This window comes from Lactuca sativa, chromosome 3 (genome assembly GCF_002870075.4).
Source record: "Lactuca sativa cultivar Salinas chromosome 3, Lsat_Salinas_v11, whole genome shotgun sequence".
NCBI classification, from domain to species: domain Eukaryota; kingdom Viridiplantae; phylum Streptophyta; class Magnoliopsida; order Asterales; family Asteraceae; genus Lactuca; species Lactuca sativa.
The window spans coordinates 214182753-214195616 of record NC_056625.2 but is presented as its reverse complement, the minus strand read 5'-3'; positions in this window follow the sequence as shown (position 1 = coordinate 214195616).

Sequence of the window (12864 nt, the reverse complement as noted above, 5' to 3'; positions counted from 1 at the left end):
TTACAGCCTTAAACTCATGTGTTTACGACAATAAACTCCCCAAGTGTCCTTCATAAACTGTAAACTCTTTTTCCAAGGCCATTTCAAGTCCCTATCACTTCCTAAGCCATGGAATCAACCCTAGAACCTCCCCTTATGCATTATAAGAACATTTAGCACCCAAAAACACACCACCCATGAGTTTACGGCCATAAAATCATGGGGATATGGTCATTGGGCCGTAAACTCCTCAAAGAGTTTACTCTTGAAGAGCAAACTCCATATTTAGGCCCTACACACCCTTAAATGCTACCCGAATCACTCCTAACACTTGAATTGAAGTGTTTTTGCGCCTCGAAGTGTATATTCTTATTTAATTAGTAGATCAAAGTCTAATTAGATACAATTTATGTATCTCTTCATATTATATAGGAACCTCGTGTGTTTTCAAGCCCCGAACTAACACTTAGCATCCTAATTGGCACATTTCTCGACTGGTGAGTTCATACCCCTACTCTTTTTCCGAGTTTTTCATGTTTTCAGGGGGGAATACAAGCAAACCATTAAAGTTTTCATAACTTAAAACTGATGTAATTATATGATTTTCTGACAAACTTTTAGATATCTTTATCCCTTTTGTAATATGCGGAGCATAAGGGATGTTTTCTGAATATAATTCCATAGTTTTCAATACAGTGTGGGGAAATTTATCAAACCAATCAAATTATTATGGGAATAATTTGGGATCTTCATTACTTGTTTTACGGATTTAGATTTCATGAAAAGGCAATATATAAACCATGTCTGATTTAGTTTATCCATGTTTAATCTAGAGTATCAAGCTAAATAATTACTTTGTATTTAATTATTTATACTCTACTTCGTTTCAAACGATTTCGAAACTCGATAATGACCAAGTGTACCATGAATTATTTAATACTAGCTTGTGAGATTCGTCTTCGTTATACCCTTCGGGGTACCAGTAAATCCTCTCCGGAAGTATAACCAGAGTCTCCTGGAGGGAGAGCGTGAACTTTGTGGATAGATCTATTCGGGACTGACAATCCCACACCTTAATTGCTAGCTACAGTTAGGCGGGCACACCTGGGGTGACAAATTTCGGATATCGTTCGACGCCTGAAGAACGTCAAGGAGGTCACGGGTCAAATCAATATGGTTATACGATTCACAATACGTATTAAACTAAATAGTTTAATTCACAGATTTATTTATTTCTTTCTTATATAGCCTTATTTATGTAATAAGACTACCTACTTTCGTACTGGAGGGTATTCTAGGGCTCTTAATCTAAAGTTTTATGTATTAAAACTACCTACTTTCGTACTGGAGGGTATTCCAGGGTTCTTAATCTATAGTTTTATGTATTAAAACTACCTACTTTCGTACTGGAGGGTATTCTAGGGATCTTAACTTATGGTTTTCTTATCGTGCAGGTGATAACCGGGGTTTTTCTTATTTTATGGAAATCGACTTACATGTTAGAAAATATGGGATATTCTGGGAAAACATGCATATGTATTTCATAACTCAGTAACAATGGTTTTGGTTATTACAGAATTCTTTATCAAAGGAAATGAAGTATTTATCACAAGATTAAATAACCGGTTTTCCTATCAAACATGCTTATGAACTCACCAGCTTTATGCTGATATTTTAAAACTGCTTGTATTCTCAGGTCCTCGTTAGACAGGTACCCCGCGATCTTTTGGAGAAGACGGTGTGTATAGAAGTCTCGTCTGTTCTTTTGTTTATATGATGTATACGTATAAAAACTTGTATCAATTTGTTTTCAAACAAATGTAAATATTTATATGTAATGTAATGGTTGTGTTTACTATGCTTGCTGTCACACCCGAAAACCGGAACGGCGGAAACGTTATGGGGTGGATGGCGTCATGTAAAGTATCACAACATATGCAGTATAGTAATCAAAGTACAACAACCATTGCATTAATAGTACTAATTTTACATAGGTTACATTTCGTAGCAACATCAAAGTAATTACAGAACATAACATAGATGCAGCTCGGTACTAGGCTGTCTACGCAAAAGCTCCCGGGATGCACCTGTCTATCGGTGACATGAGATTACAAGTTATTTGGAAAGCGAGTATCAACATTTTATAATGCTGGTGAGTCCATAAGTATTTAGTGTCATTTGTATAAATACATATTTTTATTCAAATTAACTTTATGAAATATAGTAGTTTAGAATCTACGGTGCATTAGCTTCCTTTCCAGAAAATCCTATATTTTCTAAATAAATGCAGTCTTCTACCAAGACCCGACAGACTTATGTTTTAAGGAATAATTTTCCAAGAAATACTATCATTACCAAAATACGGTATTGACTTTAAAGAAAATATGAGAATATCACTAGTAAAAATACTAAGGGAAAAATAACATATGCCTCAACAGTAATACTGCTAACTAAGGCAAAAGAAATCATAGACTCCAGGAGAGTATCGAATGAATGACATGCCTGGCTCAGTCTAACAAAAGGAAGCACAGACTCCAGACAGTATCGAATGAACAACACCGCTAGCAACGTCTAAAACAAAGAAATACACACTCCAGACAGTATCGAGTGATCGATACTGCTAGCAAAGTCTAAAACAAAGGGAATACAGACTCCAGACAGGATCGAGTGAACGATACAGCTAGCAAAGTCTAAAACAAAGGGTGAATGTAAACCTGTATGTAACCGTGCTGATCGACGATAGAGTATCCGATGACCCTCCAGGTCACGCGTAGAGGTAGTGGCATTATGTCACACATGGGCCTTACCGGCACAGACTGTAGCTAGTAGTCTGGGTGTGGGAGTGTCAGTCCCGTATAGATCTATACACATGATGTTCGCTCTCCTTCCCGGAGACTCTGGTTACACGGCGTTGGCGCAATGAAGCGTCATAGAGGGGAAATAGTGTGTCACGTTCTAAAGTAAAAGAGAGATAGAGATAGAGATAGAGATAGAGTCTCCTAACTATTCCTATAATAATTACTAGGGTTCCAGAAACATGAATAATAGAAGGATGCCTGTACTACTCAAGGCGATGCATTTGGATGAGAGAGAGAGCCTTTATGTCCATACATGTATACATGATATATAACTAATATTTAAACGACCTTCGGATGGATACTCGATACCCACCAGACCACATCCCAACGAGGAAAAGGAAATAGGGCGAACTAGCCTTCCTAAGTCCTTCAAACATTATTTATATAATTATAAAAATATAGGCATGCATTTAATGAAATAAAAGCATAGAAGGAAACTTTGGTAAAACCTTTACAAATAAGAATTTACGACTTGATGTCATTTTTGTAAAACAAGCTTTGAAAATGATTTGATAAAACAGTTTAAGTGAAGAAAACCTTTGGAAAACCTTTAACAAGAAATTACAACTTGATGTCTCTCTAGTAACCAGGCTTGAAAAACCTTTCAAATACTTATGATAATCAAAAAGGGAAATTCATACTTTAACAAGAGTTGAAAGCGAAATTGGAACATCTTAAGCTGGATAAAACAGTTAACATGCAAAAATCTATTTTGCTATACAGTTACTAATCACATGTGATTTATCGAATAACTGTACAGCTCAACTTGTATTTCCCCCCTATAAAACCAGTTCAAATCATTTAAAAGGTTATTTCAGCGGTATGAACTCACCTGTGGCGAGTGGATCGGATGGAAGTGTCGGTCGAGTGTTTGGTGTCAACTGAAGACTTGAACACACTTAATGAACTAGTAACATATAAATACATATGTTTACATACAATTAGTGATTATAATACTAATTAAACACGTATAAGCATCCTAATGTGCGGAAAAACACTTTGGTTAAGTGCTAGGACGCTATTGGGTTGCAATAAGGGAGTGTATGGCTTAGTTAGGGAGTTTACTCCTCAAGAGTAAACTCTAAAAGGAGATTTCGGCCCAATGACAATATCCCCATGAGTTTACGGCCGTAAACTCATGGGCGGTTTGTTTTTGGATGCTAAAAGGTCTTACAACACTTGTGGAATTAGGCTAGGTTCAATTCTAGGGTATAGGAAGGGGTTAAGGCTCCAAATGAACCATTTAAGGGAGTTCTCAGCTGTAAACATAGAGTTTACGGCCGTAAACTCTCACTTGGTCCTTCAATTCCTGATTTAAGGTCTTAAATACAATAATACAAGGTTCTATGCATTATTCCAAGCCAAAGGGGAAAGTTAGGGCATCATTTGGCCTTTTTAAGGGAGTTTACGGCCCATGGACCAATCCTTGGGGGGTTTATGGTCGTAAACTCCTAAGTCCATAGTTTCTTTGATGTTTAACGCTCCTACTTCATTGGTGGTTGATTCTAGACATTTACCCAAGTCATAGGAGGTGTATAAGGGTAAATTTAACACCTTAATTGGTGTTCACGGCCCATGAAGAGGGGTTTACGGTCCAAGAGTGTTCTTGGGCCATAAACTCATGTTTACTCCCCGAAAGACAAGATTTTGGTGTTTTAAGCTCATACATGCAAGTCCCTAAGTCATAGCTAAGCACTAGAAATGATTTGGAAGGGTTTTGGGGCTTCAAAACCCCATTTATGGGTGTTTGCGGTCCAAGAGTGTTCTTGGGCCGTAAACACATGATTTTGAGGCTTTTGGATGATTTAAACATGAATTTGCATGTATAACAAGCTAAACAACAAGCTAGGATATATTACTTACGATTATGGAGCTCTAAAGGGGCGTTTTTGGATCAAAATCGGCTTTGTAGAGAGAGGGTATAGAGAGAGAGTGTGGAAAGAGTAAGAATCAGTTTCACTCACCCTTATATAGGGTGAGTTTACTGCCTTGGAGTTTACCGCCCGAGTTTACCACCCGGAGTTTACCGCCCGAGTTTACCGCCCGAAAACTCTATCTTATGAGGTTTATGACATGATTTTTGGTGTTAGGGCTTTAGTGGTTACTTTCTAAGACTTGATCGGTAAGTGTGAAAAGCTCGGAATACTAAAACAGATTTTAAATTTGCTAAATGATGGTGGAAATGAATTTGACTTCCAAATGAAGTGTTTGACGGTAGAATTTATATATATGAAATATTCGGGTGGTCACATCATCCCCCCGTTAGAGGTAATTTCGTCCCAAAATTAGGGTTTTGGAAAGAAAGTAGGCATGAACAATCAGGTAGAGAGATGAGGGTACTTCCTATTCGGTTGGTTGTCGTGCTCCCAAGTGAACTCCGGCCTTCGCTTGATGTTCCAGCAAACCTTCACTTAACGGGATGCGGATTTCGTTTCATTCACTTGTTCGCTCGGTTTGTGATTCCTATAGGTTCCTTTATGAAGTTAGGGTTCCCAATGATTTCTATCAAGACAGGTGGGATTTAGGGAGTTACGTCGGGCAAGCTCTCTTTCAAGTCTAAGACGTGGATTGATTCGGCGTGGAACTTTTGGAATTCCGAAAGTAGTCGTGGTCTGGCAACAGTTGGACCAATTCTTATAAAGGATCTTGGATGGTCCCAAGCTCTTGGAAAGATAGAGCTTTTCAGTACTTAGATCATAATGAACTTCTATGGTGGGACCATCACTGGCGTGATCACCATTTTGAAGTTCTAAACGTTCTCTCTTACCAGAGTGGGGTTCCCGGGTTGGTTCTTAGAAAGCTCATGTCGTTTTCAGATTCGCGTTTGCTACTGATTGGCTTTCAGAGGTTTTATGGATCATCAGATGAATTGGATGTCTACGGGTATCTATTTGCTGTAGGGCATCTATCTCAATCTGGTGCAAAATGAACCTGCGCTTCTGATTCTTGAGATGTTTCTAATGGAAACTCTCAGGATCGGTGAGATAGGGTTTTACCAGACGATGTTTAGAAAGTTTCTAAACTTTATATCATCGTCTAGTTGACGCTTTCACAATATAATTCCTAACAGGAAAGAATCATGCTCTTACTTGCTTTGCTGTTTCATGAATAACAATCTCTACTCAGGGCTAACTCAGTTCTTAGAGATTTTTTGAAGTGTTGGACTATCTCAGGAGGTGGTTCTACTATTTCCGTGTGAGATAGTATTCTTGGAACACCTAGTAGTCCAATGAATCTCAAAGACATGCCCTATTCTCTAAGGTTTCGGTTTATTCCAGTTGCAGAAAGCGCGTGTTCTTGGATAACCCATCGACTAACACCTAGACTGGTGTCGAGTCTACAATCTCTTCAGGATCTGGGTTATAAGGCTTAATGCAACCTACTTTCGTACCTTATTCAAGTTTTCTTGGCTGCGGAGATTTTCCTGTGGTTCTTGGCATTCTAGTATTTACTTCGGAGAATGCAGTCTATCGTCTACAGGGCGACGGTGACTTCTTCCACGTGCGGAGGCGGAGTGTCCTAGGCACTACTCATCAATAATGGGGTGGACGAAGTGCCTGAGTAGTGCGAGTATCTTTTGTAACTACTCTTCTGGTGTTTCGGAGCTTTCTCGATCTAGATCAAATCTAGAGAGTATAGGGTTTCGTTACCCGGAACTCCTAATTTCCTCATCCACTCTTCTCAGAGTTTAACTTATTGCAGCTTCCATGTTTCTGGGATATCTGCCGAGATGCTTAATTCGTGGGATTAAGCGTGAATGGATGGTCATAGTCAATGTCCTTGACTCTTACGACTCAGATTTCTTTATCAACTGAGGGTGTTAGCTACTACATTGGCTTAACCGGGATGACAACAAATTTCGGATTTGTGGTCATTTTAGTAGCTCAACCCGTAGTGGTTCTCTTGAATCTAGTTCCTATTCTATGGGATAGGATCAAGGGTTTTACTATGAGGTTCGTGGTAGAGCTCATACTTGGCTTAACCACTAATACTTGGTGTATGCAAGCCGTATATAATTGAGATCGATGGGATGTTTAGTTGTGCGACTCCACCCCAGACCCACAACCCAACGAGGAACAAGGAGTAAGGAGGAAGCACACATCTTAAATCTTTTTGATCTAAATTATATACCACTCTTATGCATATACTCGGTTACTTCATAATTAATCCCATGAGTTCCTTTCTCTTGATTCACGAACCTGATTGTGAGGTGCTAAGGGTCTTTCTGGGGGATCTACGCAGTAGGTTTCGGGTGGTTATCTCCTTCTGGAATACCTATAGTGTCTTTCACTTTGGTTTCTATCTGTCTAAGAATGGGTTGGTTAACAACGCGCGATAACCTACTCATGGGTATTTCGGAAGGTTTTAGATAAGAGAGATGACTGACGGATTGCATTAGGTTTTATTATTAGGTTCGGAAGAACCTTTATTTGCCGAAATGGCTACAGTGAAAGTTCTTTTTACACAACACTAGGAATTTACACACGGTTGCACTAAGTCGAACCATGATTGATAGAGGCGTCAAAGTTGGCATACATCGTCATGACATAGAATGAGGGTCGATAGGGTCATGTGCTGAACGGGCACACAAGTTCTTGGCATCTTGGGTTTCATCCCGTGTATCACTGTCGCGGATACTTGGACCGATAGAGTCGACATGGAACTATAGAGGGTCCTGAGGTTTCGAAATAATGTATCTTTCATGAATGGATTCTCACGAGTCCTTTCTATAATCGCCTATCATACACTAGTCATGTATAGTTAAGGTGGGAAGGACTGTTGACTGAGCGAATCCGCCCTAAATCCACAACCAAACAAGGAACAGGAAATGCGGCAGCATCACTCACTCGAGGTCTATCCATCTTAATTATACATGGCTTTAACGTATATATCAAGCCATTATAGCTTTACCTGATGAAGTTTTGAATTTTACAATAGTGCTGCGACTTTCGCCTTATCGGGAGAGTAATTACAATCAGAATTGGTTATTTCATCTTTTCGGTTAGTTATTTCGGATTGAGAGATGTACCAAAATTTCTACTGGCTTCCTTGATGCTTCTCCCTAAGCATTAGGGTTATACCTCTCCTGTGCCCTTGTCGTTTCCCTCAGTTGGGCAGTCCTTCTTGAAGTGTCCAATCTAACCACATAGGTGGCATACTGGACTGGTTGCCACATTAGTGGTTGATGTAATGAACTCAACCGGGGGTTCTACAGAAGCGGGCGACATGCCCCTTCATATTGCACCTAACGCAAAAGGGTCCTTGACAGATACCATGATGATGGTAGCTACACTTGCTGCAACGGGGGAGGTTTCCTAGGTATGGTCTTTTTGAAGTTGGGACGGAAGGTTTGGCAGGGGTATTGACTTCCTTAGCTTGTTGCCCTCCGAAAGGTCCTTGAGCCGAGGTACTCCCTTCCTCATTCTTGAGCTTTCTCTTCAATGGATTTGGTTGGGGTTCTTGGGTGGCTGGGTACGCAGGTGTTGGTTGCTGTTGCCCATTGCTTAGATCGGGAATCCTGATAGGGCTCTTGCTAACATTGGCGTTGTTAGCATTCAGTTGAGCCATGACAGCTGCTACGGCTGCCGAGACCGCAGCTTGGAACGTAGCTTCATCGAATAGAATATTCGGTTTCTTGCCAGCGGATTGGTTACGTTTCTTCGGTGGCATGGTTTTCCTACACGGAATGGAACACAAGCTGATGAGAGACGATGTTTAACTCTAGACGTATCTATCCTTACTATATTAGGCATAAATTTTTCCCATGCCTCGGATATTGGTTGTCTGAGTGTCGAACTACATCCCTATGATGTAGTCCGGGTATTCAAGGTAGGAGTAAGAGTATCAGAAAGCCATAAGATGAGAGTCGTTCCTACTAAGTTATCTTTATGCTGGAAAGGTTCACTCTCCGGCTTGGAAAGATTTGAAGGAAGTTTGGAACGAGGATCACGGAAGAAAAGGGCTCATGAAAACTTATGGCTAAACACTCTCAATCGAGGTTTTGGGATCCAATTTAATCGTATTACTTGCGACGGGAAAAGACGGTTTACCTAACACAGAGTGTGAGTAGTGTAATCACTAACTCACTAAATTGTTTTATTTTATGGGTGTATTAGCGCGACAATAACGAGGAAAAGACACTTCTCGGGTTCCATGTACTGGCTCCCTCTGTCTACCTCATATCCTTGGCTGGAACCAGCGTTGGTTTTCTTCGGGTAGATACCTAGGGTTCTCTTCTCATGTAGACATATTGAATTTCTACTCCGTCTTACTTCCGATTCTGACTCTGAGTGTCAGCGCTGTCTTACTTCTGATCCTGCCCCTGAGTGTCATCGCTTCATGATGGATGACTCGAAATCTCGAAAGTTCAGGCGGATTTCCCATCGGTGTCCCTAAAAGGTATAGGCACTTGGTGGTTTCAATAGTCTCGTCCTAGTTCATTTATTTCCGAACTGGAAATCTTCTCAATGAACCTCTTCTGGGTCTGAATCAACTCTTCTATCGAACATTGAAGTGGATAAGGTTTTCTACAGGGTTCGTGCGAGAATGGAAATGTCTAGAGAATCCTAAGAGATTATTAACATTTCACTGGGTGATCCATATCGAGTCCTACTAAAATTACATAGGGTACACAAATTATATATAACCTAGATCCGATAGGCCTTCGAATATGTGATACTACTCTATATCCACATCCCAATGAGGAAAAGGAAGTAGAGCGAAACCACACATTCTTAGTCTATGGGATCCTTATTATATATAACCTTGGAAGTATACCCTTTGTAATCATAGGTATATCAATATGGATCTTTTTAGTTCTTCACACAATGTTATTTATGGATCCTAAAATACCCTTATGGTATTTTAATTTCTTGTTTGATTCTTAACTTCTGAATATGATTTTGGGATTAATGTGAGTCTTTTAGTATTCCAAAATACTCCCATAGTATTTTAAACTTTATGTTTGGCTCTAGCATTCCTAGTTGGTAAGTATCAGACTCGTTGCAACACCACCATCACTCCCAAGCACACGTTGGTCGCATCTCGAATAAATGTAGTTGATCAGGTTACAATTATTCCAGCTTATGATTACATAACTGCCCAGGTTTGACAGTAATGGTCAACATCCAAAGACTTTTATTTGTTCTTCTTGTGATACTTTCGTTCGAGTGTTTAGATTCTGGATGTTCTTATACTTTGGTAAAATATGGTTATATTTTTAAGTATAATTTTGGTCAGAATGTTTTATCCCTATGTATTTATAGGCTGTATATCTTTTATGAATTTATTTACTGAGCTCACTATAAACAATGCTCTGTTACCAATCTGTCACACCCCAAAACTGGAACGGCGGAAACGTTCTTGGGTGGATGACGTCATGTCAAGTATCACAACATATGCAATATAGTAATCAAAGTACAACAACCATTGCATTAATAGTACTAATTTTACATAGGTTACATTTCGTAGCAACATCAAATTAATTACAGAACATAACATAGATGCAGTTGGTACTAGGCTGTCTACGCAAAAGCTCCCGGGATGTACCTGTCTATCGCTGACCTGAGAATTCAAGTTATTTTGAAAGCGAGTAGCAGCATTTTATAATGATGGTGAGTCCATAAGTATTTAGTGTCATTTGTATAAATACGCATTTTTATTCAAAATAACTTTATGAAAGATAATAGTTTAGAATCTACGGTGTATTAGCGTCCTTTCCAGAAAATCCTATATTTTCTAAATAAAAGTAGTCTTCTACCAAGACCCGACAGACTTATGTTTTAAGGAATAATTTTCCAAGAAATACTATCATTACCAAAATACGGTATTGACTTTAAAGAAAATATAAGAATATCACTAGTAAAAATACTAAGGGAAAAATAACATATGCCTCAGTAGTAATACTGCTGACTAAGGCAAAAGAAATCATAGACTCCAGGAGAGTATCGAATGAATGACATACCTGGCTCAGTCTAACAAAATGAAGCACAGACTCCAGACAGTATCGAATGAACGACACCGCTAGCAAAGTCTAAAACAAAGAAATACAAACTCCAGACAATATCGAGTGAATGATACTGCTAGCAAAGTCTAAAACAAAGGGAATACAGACTCCAGACAGGATCGAGTGAACGATACAGCTAGCAAAGTCTAAAACAAAGGGTGAATGTGAACCCGTATATAACCATGCTGATCGACGATAGAGAATCCGATGACCCTCCAGGTCAGGCGTAGAGGTAGTGGCATTATGTCACCCATGGGCCTTACCGGCGCGGACTGTAGCTAGTAGTCTGGGTGTGGGAGTGTCAGTCCCGTATAGATCTATACACATGATGTTCGCTCTCCTTCCCGGAGACTCTGGTTACATGGCGTTGGCGCATTGAAGCATCGTAGAGGAGAAATAGTGTGTCACATTCTAAAGTAAAATAGAGATAGAGATAGATATAGAGATAGAGATAGAGAGAGAGTCTCCTAACTATTCCTATAATAGTTACTAGGGTTCCAGAAACATGAATAATAGAAGAATGCCTGTACTACTCAAGGCGATAAATTTAGCCGAGAGAGAGAGAGCTTTTATGTCCATACATGTATACATGATATATAATTAATATTTAAACGACCTTCGGACGGATACCCGATACCCACCAGACCACATCCCAACGAGGAAAAGGAAATAGGCGAACTAGCCTTCCTAAGTCCTTTAAACATTATTTATATAACTATACAAATATAGGCATGCATTTAATGAAATTAAAGCATAGAAGGAAACTTTGGTAAAACCTTTGGAAAACCTTTAAAAATAAGAATTTACGACTTGATGTCATTTTTGTAAAACAAGCTTTGAAAACGATTTGATAAAACAGTTTAAGTGAAGAAAACCTTTGGAAAACCTTTAACAAGAAATTACGACTTGATGTCTCTCTAGTAACCAGGCTTGAAAAACCTTTGGAAAACCTTTGAAAAACCTTCGGAAAACCTTTCGAATACTTATGATAACCAAAAAGGGAAATTCATACTATAACAAGAGTTGAAAGAGAAATTGGAACATCTTAAGCTGGATAAAACAGTTAACATGGAAAAATCTATTTTGCTATACAGTTACTAATCACATATGATTTATCAAATAACTTTACAGTTCAACTTGTATTCCCCCCCTATAAAAGCAGTTAAAATCATTTAAAAGGTTATTTCAGGGGTATGAACTCACCTGTGGCGAGTGGATCGGATGGAAGTGTCGGTCGAGTGTTCGGTGTCAACTGAAGACTTGAACACACTTAATGACCTAGTAACATATGAAGACGTATGATTACATACAATTAGTGATTATAATACTAATTAAACACGTATAAGCATCCTAATGTGCGGAAAAACACTTTGGTCAAGTGCTAGGTGGCTATGGGGTTGCAATAAGGGAGTGTATGGCCTAGTTAGGGAGTTTACTCCTCAAGAGTAAACTCTAAAAGGAGATTTTGGCCCAATGACCATATCCCCATGAGTTTACGGCCGTAAACTCATCGGTGGTGTGTTTTTGGATGCTAAAAGGTCATACAACACTTGTGGAATTAGGCTAGGTTCAATTCTAGGGTATAGGAAGGGGTTAAGGCTCCAAATGAACCATTTAAGGGAGTTCTCAGTTGTAAACATAGAGTTTACGGCCGTAAACTCTCACTTGGTCCTTCAATTCCTGATTTAAGGTCATAAATGCAATAATACAAGGTTCTATGCATTATTCCAAGCCAAAGGGGAAAGTTAGGGCATCATTTGGCCTTCTTAAGGGAGTTTACGGCCCATGGACCAATCCTTGGAGGGTTTACGGCCATAAACTCCTAAGTCCATAGTTTCTTTGATGTTTAACGCTCCTACTTCATTGGTGGTTGATTCTAGACATTTACCCAAGTCATAGGAGGTGTATAAGGGTAAATTTAACACCTTAATTGGTGTTCACGGCCCATGAAGAGGGGTTTACGGTCCAAGAGTGTTCTTGGGCCGTAAACTCATGTTTACTCCCCAAAAGACAAGATTTTGG